We start from the raw sequence: 9122 nt of genomic DNA, 5'->3' as shown, positions 1-9122 counted from the left end.
CAGATGCAAAAAAACAACTGAGAAAAAACCTTTTTATCTGTTTTTGTCTATTTTACAAATGCATCTCTACTTCAAGATCATAAATTTATCTTTTTTATTTAATGTTTTAAAGTTTTTAAGTCTGACCAATCTGGAGTTAATTTTTCTTTATGGCTTGAGGTAGGAATCTAGTTTCACATTCCTATGTAAATAACTTTTTTTTTTTTCCATTTCCCTCTCACATCTTTCTATCTTTTCCCACATGTTTTCCAATTGATATACTATACTCCCTTTATCATATTTCAGCGGTTGATATATGTGCAGATCCCTTTCTGTTCTTTGTATTCTATTCTCTTGGCCAATTGTAATAATACTTCTGCACTGCCATTATTTATTTACCTTTAAAATAAGCCTTGGTATCAGATACTGCAATAATTTTACCTATACATTTCTTCATCAGAAGTGCCTTGACTATTCTTAATCCTTTACACACACACACACACACACACACACACACACACGTATATTAAGTTCTTTGAAACATTCTATTGGGATTTTATTTTAAATTTTACTGAAATGATAGATCAGTTTCAGAAGAATTGACACTGACTAAAGATATGTGAGACCTTTACAGAAAAAACTATAAAACTTTATTAAATTTATTTTAAAAATTGAAATTAATGAAGAGTTAGATCATGTTTATGGATAATAAGATTTAACATTATAAGGTTTATACATTATACTGTAAATATTCAAGGAATTCATGACTGGTGAGGCATTTTATACACAATTTCTGCATTGTTAGTAAGCATTAGACATTCACAAATGACTTGAGTTCCATCTGGAAATTCTAATATGATTGTTTTCATGTGACAAGAAAGGCATTGTGAAGCTATCATTACAAACAAGAAACAACTTTCCATTTTAGCACATGATCCTCTTGTTTCTGTTTTTAGTTTACCTTTTTTATAAAGAGTTTTAAGATACTTTGATTTTTAAAAAGATGCAATAGTCAAAAACATATAGGAAGAGAAATACATAGGCATTACAGCTTTAGGGTTTTCTATTATGGTAGATTTCCTTCATGTCAAAAATGTACTTGTGAGTATGAACATTAGTCTTTCCAATTACATTTATAGTCATGTGAAGGAATTCCAGCAGTGCCTAAGGCAGAAGAGCCAAAGTGCCATAGAGGCTAGTGAGACGATTTCTGTGGAATCTCCCTACTTAAGAGGCATGCCACATCTGACACACTCTCCAAGGGTCCTGTCTGGGACTAGCCTGAACAAATTATATGTATATTTAGCTCCCCTCAATTCTTAAATTGGTCCTTGAACATCCTCTCCAACTGTCCATTATTGCAGACCTGTCCACGGTCCTCCACTGGAGCTAGAAGTTCCCTTTGCTCCACATCCTACCTCAGAGATGTCACTCACTCATCTGTATACTCCGTCATCTTCCTCCATTGGGGTAATTGGCAGATTTTTCTTGTGTTCTAATTCCCATATTCTTGGCCCACCTTTGCCATTGCTGGCCTTAGCTGCACTGCATATCTCTTGCTTTTTGCCTGCGGCCTCTCTGACACAAGGATATGGAGCACCAGTGGAGACTCCCTTGTCACTCCCAGAGCTGTGGAAGCCTTTAATGGCCCACGAGCAGCCTGCACTCATGTGGGGGTGAAAGGTACTGTAAACAATGGCTAAAGCCTTCTCCATTTCAGCCCTTGGGTGAACACATCAATGATGTATTCTATACACTCATGAGAAAGAACGAGAGAAATCAAGTCCCAGTTGTCCATTAGCAGTGATCAACTCGATAAAGCACCTTTTCATTGACTGTTCCTCCTGCTTTGCTTCACTGTCCCCCAGACCCTCACTCCTGCTCTCTAGGATCACTTTCCAAATAAATCCTGCACCAAGAGAAACCAGGCTAAGACAAGAAGACACACCTCATTTTCTCAAGGTCTATCCTTGGTGGCTCCAGGACAAGTACCTAATCTCTTTAAATGACCAATATTAATAGCAGAAGCCTAAAACTCCCATCCATAGTACCCTGTAGGAGATTATTGGCTCTCTCATTTTAGCACCGAGACTATAACACAGTAAGTGCTGTGTTTTACTTGATTTTGTTCCCCAGAAACTCTGTGCTGATACATAGGGGGCACTCAAGAAATGCTTGATGAATGAACGAATGAAAACGATGTTCTGTGTTTTTGTTTTGTTTTTTTAGGATATCTGTGGTAGGACTCTATGACAAGGCCAGAATAGGATTAAGTCAGTGCCAATCATCAGAAAGTCTTTTTTAAAAAATTTAAATAACTGTATTTATTTTTCATGTCCTGACAACTTATATATAATGTGCCGTAACTGTATAAACATGTTCTAGAGGTAAGGTTTCTAAGTGGAAAAGAGCAAATTTTTATATTCAATAAAATCACATGCCTCCAGGTGCAGCACCTTACTTCTACGTGTAGTTGTTCACTGTTTGGGAACTAGTTGCTTGCCTCTGTGTGAAGTGATTTAATCAGACTTTCCAGAGTGGCTTCAATGCCCAGCATGCCCAGTTAGGGTTCGGAAGCTGAGAGGAGCAGTTTCTATGACTCCGTTCTTGTCCAGTTCCAGGGCTTGCAGCGGCACTTTGGTGAAAAGATCCAGCTTTGGCAAAACCTTCCCTTCTTCGTCTATTTGTATCCTCCAAACAATTACTAGTTCAAACCCTGGTCGGCTGAGTGTCCTGATGCCCATGCAGCTGGAGGAGGCCCCCTCTGAAAGGTGCACAGTCTCTGGGTACTTTTCCTTGAAACGTTTAAATGTGCGCTTACGATATTCACACCATTCCACAAAGCAGTGTAGGCTTCGGAAAAACATAAACAGATCTCTTTTTTCTTCTGCTCTAGACACAAATTCACTTAATTCGGAATATTTGGTGGGTTCCATTATTATGCTGAGGTCAGTAATAACAGAAGATAAACTCTCCTCATTCTGGATTTCCAGAAGCTGAAATTCAAGTTGAAACGTAATCATGTGGCAATTTCCGGATAATCTGTGTCTCTGCAGAACTTTCTTTATACACTTTTCTGTCATCTCAGTGCTCGTTAGGTCCTCTGTCTTCTTGGAGTAATGTCTTATACTGAGGCCAGTAAGCGTACTTAGAAACTGAAGTTCTGATTCTAAATGTCCAAGATGACTTCTCAGATCTTTTGACAATTCCCATCCTTCAGAATCTGCTTGGTATATGTCTCGAAATGATTTTCTGGTGGCGCCTTGGAGCAACCAGGACGAATAAGTCACAGAAGAGGAGGTTCCGGGAGCACTTCCATCAGAAAGTCTTTTAGGACAAAGTAGAGCAGGGCTTCCAAATCCCATAGTGCAAGTGTCACGTACCTTCGCCTCCATATGAGGCCAGTCCTTGTCTAACAGGCCCAAAGAATCCCTGCCCTGAGCTAAGGGTGTCAGGGATGGGTATATGATTAGGGGTTCCAATAAGAAGACTGCGCTTGTAATCTTTTGTTGGGGACTCAGAATTCAAATAAGCCTACTGGTTTCGAGGGCTTTCCCTAAGAGAAAAACAGAACAAAATTTAAATCATCTTTCTTCCAACAATCTTTCTTTATTTCTAATAAGCAATCAGATACTTTCCTACTATGTTACTTAGAGAGACTGATCAGAAATAAAGAAAGATTGTTGGAAGAAACATGATTTAAATTTTGTTCTGTTTTTCTCTTAGGGAAAGCCCTCGAAACCAGTAGGCTGAGAACTTGTCACAGTACCATCTAAAGCTAGTGGATTCTGTACTTCAATCTCATTTCTAAAAGTCATAACGCTGTCGAGGTACCAGCTCCAGCATCTGAAAAGTCCCATGGTATGCCTTATACTACTAATTCGCAACTTGAGTGGAGGCAATCGGAAAGGATGTTTCCTGCCTTAATAGTGAGGGTAGATGTAAGAAATTTTTAAAAGCCATACTAGGATTACATTTTTACAAGGCAAACTATAAAAGAATAAAGCTGAACAAACACTTTTGGCTGGTACAACTATATACAGAGGACAGGGTGAGAAAATATTTTATTTCAAAAGCATAATACTGCATGATTTTAAAAGGTTTGCAAAACACTGTTATTTAATCCTCATAATGGCATATGTCATGACTATTATTATTTTCATTGTGCAGATGACAAAATGAAAGTTCAGAAATGGTAAGAAACTTGTTTAAGTATGCACATCTGGGAAGCAGCAAATCCTATCCAGGAAATTTGACGGGTTGTGAAGTCTTTTTTGTGTAATATCTACCTCTGGTCTTCATACCATAAGGAGAGAACTGTCATCAATGGGGAAGTGGCATCTCTATGTTTGCTACCTAAGAGTTTTCCAAAAAAATAGTTTATGTTTCTCCAAATTTTATGCATAATAGCATTTGATTTTTTGGACACAAATAAATCACAGATAAAAGCTTTTCCCAGAGAAAAATAATTATGACTCTGGAAAGAATTTTAAGATAAGCTTACAAATTCACATCAACAAAAGAAAAATTGGCTTTTTCTAGCAATGAATTTCTAGTCGTCTTGTATTCTTATTAACTAAATGCCTTGTGGCATTGTGAGCAATTATTGGGACATTGGCACTGTCCCTCAGTATAAAGTGGAGAGCTTTTTTTTTCTTTTTGTCATTGAAAAAAATTAAGAACTTGTTTGGGAACCCCGTTCAGCAGCGCTAGAAGATCTAAACTATTAATTGTTTTTTATTCTATTTTTTATCAGGGTTTCAGTCTGATAGGGTGCTCTGTTTGCCACGTGACCTCTACAGCAGTTTTGGAGGCGTCCCAGTACTCGGAAGTCCCATCCCAGAAGAAGTCCTCAGTGTTTTCATTCTCACAGCTTATCTCAGGCAATTTGACTGTCTCAACACATGGCAGGACGTATGAATGGAGAATAGAGCGCCATAGAAACAGTACACTTGCTCTTCCTCTGACTCTGGAAAACAGCCACAAATGGGCTCTGTATTAAAATATTAGAATCAATGTTAAAATTTTCATAAATTTATAAAGTAAACATATATGTGGAGATCATACAAACAACTCTTTAAAATGCACTTAAGGGTGTGATTAAGTTTATGTATTATGAACTAAGGACACTTACACAGTGTGTTCCATGCCCTCCCCTTCCTTTGCCCCCTCGTTACAAAGTTGTTTTTTTCCTAAAAGTCTACCCATATTTATTATACTTGCCATAATAGAAAGGAGAAAAAAACAAAGTGCTAAAGTATCTAATTGAAATGCTCACTTCTGTGAACATGGATAGTCCAATATTCTGCTATTTCCTAATACCAAGTGTTATAAAATAGACAATCAAAATTACTAAGACAAAATGAGCATTTGGAAAATTATCGTTTCTTTCATCAATATCTTAAATAATGTTATGCTCTGAATGTTAACTTCCACTATTAGTTTATGTTGTAAAAAATAACATATCCCAAATGTATAGGACTTTTTTAGTACCAGTTCTTGATAGTTGAGAATATCATTTCAATGGTTAAGCAGGAGACTCAAACTAGTCTGCAAGTGAAATATAGAATGATTAAATATCTACAAATGTTGAGTAATAATTTGTTTCCAGCCTGCTTCCTCTCTTTAGGCCACATTCCCCAAAATAAAAGAAAAACAGGACTTGAGGCTTGAATTGTCTGGATAATTGCTTTAATTTTATTGTATATTATACTATTATATAAAGATGAAGGTGAAAATTCTGCCAATATTGTAAATGGTGACAATTTGGCTTTATAAACTTTACACTCAGACTGTTGATGTTATGCAAACAAAATAAAACATGCCTATAAATAGAAAAACACAATGAGAAAGGAGAGTATATTATATTTCCATTTATATTTAGAAATGATGAAGCAGACGTCACCTGGTCTGTAGCGCAGATTCTATATAAAAGCAATCAGCCATGGAAATGTTGATTTTTAAAAACTGCCATTTTGACTTTTCAAGATGCAGTAGAAGACTCCTTATCATTTTTTCAAAATAATGTGTGTAAATATATATTTGATAGGCGTCAATGTAACATTTCAAATGTAACTCTACTTATGAACAGGTGTGTAATATATTTTCCTTTGTCCCTGTTAACATCTGAAAAATAACTGATTCCTTTCTATTTAGGACTCAAAGCCTTCAAATAAATATTTTAATGTATTTAACTTTATGCAATTATGCATGTAAGTTTTGGAATGCACATGTATAGGTATTTATAATAAAAAACAGTGTAATAAGTTGACGACAAGAATGTTAACATCCCTTTAATTCTCTGTTGCTCTATATTCAGGTTCTTACATTCTAATCTCTTTGTGGTATATATTTATTTATATACTTTATGTATTAACCTGAATTTACTGAATACAAAATGAAAGTAATACATATGCTACACAGATATCTGTCTCTAAAAGAAATATTTATCTCTAAAATAAAACTAAATTCCTTAATCATTTTAGCAAAGAATCCAGCAATATGTGTTACATTTAACTATCTAATTGACTGTACCAAGGAGATGATAAAATAGCTTCCAAGAGAAAAAGCAGAATTTAATATTCTGTGCTATTTTATATTAAGATATCAAATTGTATGCAGTGGCTTTAACTCTAAAATCATAAAAGAAGTCAATTAACAACAATAAAATACTAATAAGAAATCATCTACTTAGTGCTTGTTAAAGTATTAGTATTAATGGAGCCACAAATCCAAAATGTCAGGACACATGCCAAGAATCTGTGTGTAAGTATGCAAATTTTAATATAACTCATCAGTTTAAGTGATGGATCACCAGTGATATTTAAATCAACCTAAATGTTCCAATCTTGAGGAAAAATGTTTTCAATTTATTGGCATCCTTTAGAAGGAAAACTCAGTAGAGGTTTTGGCATTGTGCAGCTGTTTCCAGAAAGGCAAAAAAAAAAGTGTACTGAAGTATGCTCACTGATTGAGCAAAATCCTATAAATGAAACCCAGAAGTTCACATCTCCTTTGACTTTTGTCAGTCTTTAAATAATTATAATGAGTCTGTAAGTTCTAGCCAGCCTTGATGCTTACGCATCTTTAAAATCAAACTTCTACTTCTGCCAGTGTATTAACTTGCCTATATATTCACATAATTAGCACCTCATCATTTTATGCTATTCTGGGACTTCCTCTCATCTTCCAATCTCACATCCAACATTGAGAAAAGCAGTCACTATCGCCTCATAAAATTCTACTGCCCCTCAACTTTTGCTATTTTTCTTGTACGAAAATCAGATGTTAAAAAGATGAAGAGAAATACTGGACAGATCATGAGTGTTCAAGATATTATGTAAAATATGGGGAAACGCAGAAAACTAAAACACGTTAGTCAGTCGGCGCAGATCCATCCCCTTGGGCCCTTCTAAGCACCTAGGGTTTTCAATTGGGCATCTTCCTCTGCGGGGGCTGGGAGTTCAGCACCCTCTCTACACTCCATCACTAGGGATGCGCTGCTGCGAGAAGAGATCATTCCTGCTTGGCTGCGATTTATGTTGACATTCAATTTAAAAACTAGATGTCTTTTTCTTTTTCTTTTCTTTTTTTTTTTTTTTTTTTTTGGTAACGGCCTCTTTGATCAACCTAACAGTCTGGATGACCTGGCCATTGCTATTGTTGTGAAGTGAATGTTCTACTCAGCAGATAAAGAAAGAAACTACTTTTTGAGAAGTTCCTCCGTGGTCAACTGGTTTTTAGGCTATTCCTCCGGTTGCGCATGACGGAGCACCTTTAGAGATATCTGGGTTTCCCTTTTATCTCTTTTGTTTTGGAAGGGGGATTGGGTTAAAAGGTGAATCCCACAGGGCAGCCTCCTGCTGTTCGGTCTTGGCCAAAGTTGCTGCCGGTCAAGTTTGGGGCTTGAGCAAGAGAAGCCCGCGGACGCTGTGGATTGATCGGTTCCTCACGGTAGCCGCCTGGCAGGTCAGCCAGCGTGACATTCGTCGCTGGCCTCTTACGAGGGGCTGGGGAGGGGTCGCTCCTGAGCCCAAATCGCCGCGGCCTTGGGTAGAGCGGCGGCTTCTGCAGAGGAACTCGGTGGCTGGAACTGCGGAGCGGTGGGCGTCGGGCACCGAGCGGCACGCCCCAGGCATCGGGTAAGACACGGCCCCCGGTGATCTGGAGGTGGGAAGGGGTCAGGAGGAGCCCCGCAGCCTCTGGAGCGCGCGGTCCCCGGGGTCGCGTCCTGTCTGGGGATGCAGAGCTGAAGGCTGTGCGCCCGGGACGCGGGTCCCTGCGCCGGCCCGCTCCTTTTCAAGTGTTATGCAAAGGCTGAGAAACTCACAGGCTCTTTCCGGAGCCAGGGCTGCCTGGCGGGAAGCAGCCCGCGGGCCTTGGGACGCACCTGTTGCCAGGGGACGACCCCCCTCCGCCGCCGCCGCCGCCGCCGCCCACCCCGGCCGCCAGGGCGCGGCGTGTGGCCCGAGAGAGCGCGGCCCCGTCGCCCTCTCGCCTGCTGCGCTCCGGGCCCGCCTGAGCCCTCTGAAGGCGCCCTCGGCCAGGGCCAAGGGCACGGCGCGTCTCTGGCTGAGGTCACTTAGGGCTGCCGCAGGCTCGGCCCAACGCCGGCTCCCTTCCACTCCCCTCCTTGCACCCGCCGGCGGTGGTGGATGGACAGACGGCCCATGGAAGGAAATCCGTCTGCTTTTGCCCTCGTGGGCTCGGAGCCTGCTCCGTTTCGGGCTCGGGGGCTTATCCCGAGGGGCCGAGCCCGGGGCTGGAGGAGTCGAGTGGAAGTGAACTCTCCGTGTCCACGATGACTCCGCGAGGCAGGCGTGTGCGAGCAGCGACAGCGCTGCCTGGGGGACATCTCTGCCTTTGGGGCCCTGGCGAGTATCAACCCATTTTTTGGCGAGCAAAGTTGTGGCTCCTTCACTCACTCTCTCTCTTTTCCGAGGGAAACAAGCCTCCTAGGAGAGTCTGGGACTCCTGGAAGGCCTCGCTAGAAGTGCCTGCCTGGCTGGGGCCCTGGACCTTGCACCATCACACACACACACAAAGCGGCCCTTGGGGAAAGGAGAGGGCGATCAGGGAGAGAGGACGCATCCCTAACTGCGACCGAGGGCCCCCGGCCAAGACATGGCAGATCTGCCACTCCA

At 40.6% G+C, this 9122-nt stretch overlaps 1 pseudogene; it reads right to left on the bottom strand.

The window, feature by feature from the left end:
- Positions 1–2522: 2522 nt before the first annotated feature.
- On the bottom strand, positions 2523–3050 carry LOC131767942 (centromere protein P pseudogene; annotated as a pseudogene).
- Positions 3051–9122: the final 6072 nt, after the last annotated feature.

This window comes from Kogia breviceps, chromosome 13 (genome assembly GCF_026419965.1).
Source record: "Kogia breviceps isolate mKogBre1 chromosome 13, mKogBre1 haplotype 1, whole genome shotgun sequence".
In the NCBI taxonomy this organism is placed as follows: Eukaryota; Metazoa; Chordata; class Mammalia; order Artiodactyla; family Physeteridae; genus Kogia; species Kogia breviceps.
This window is presented reverse-complemented; position numbering and strand designations above follow the sequence as displayed.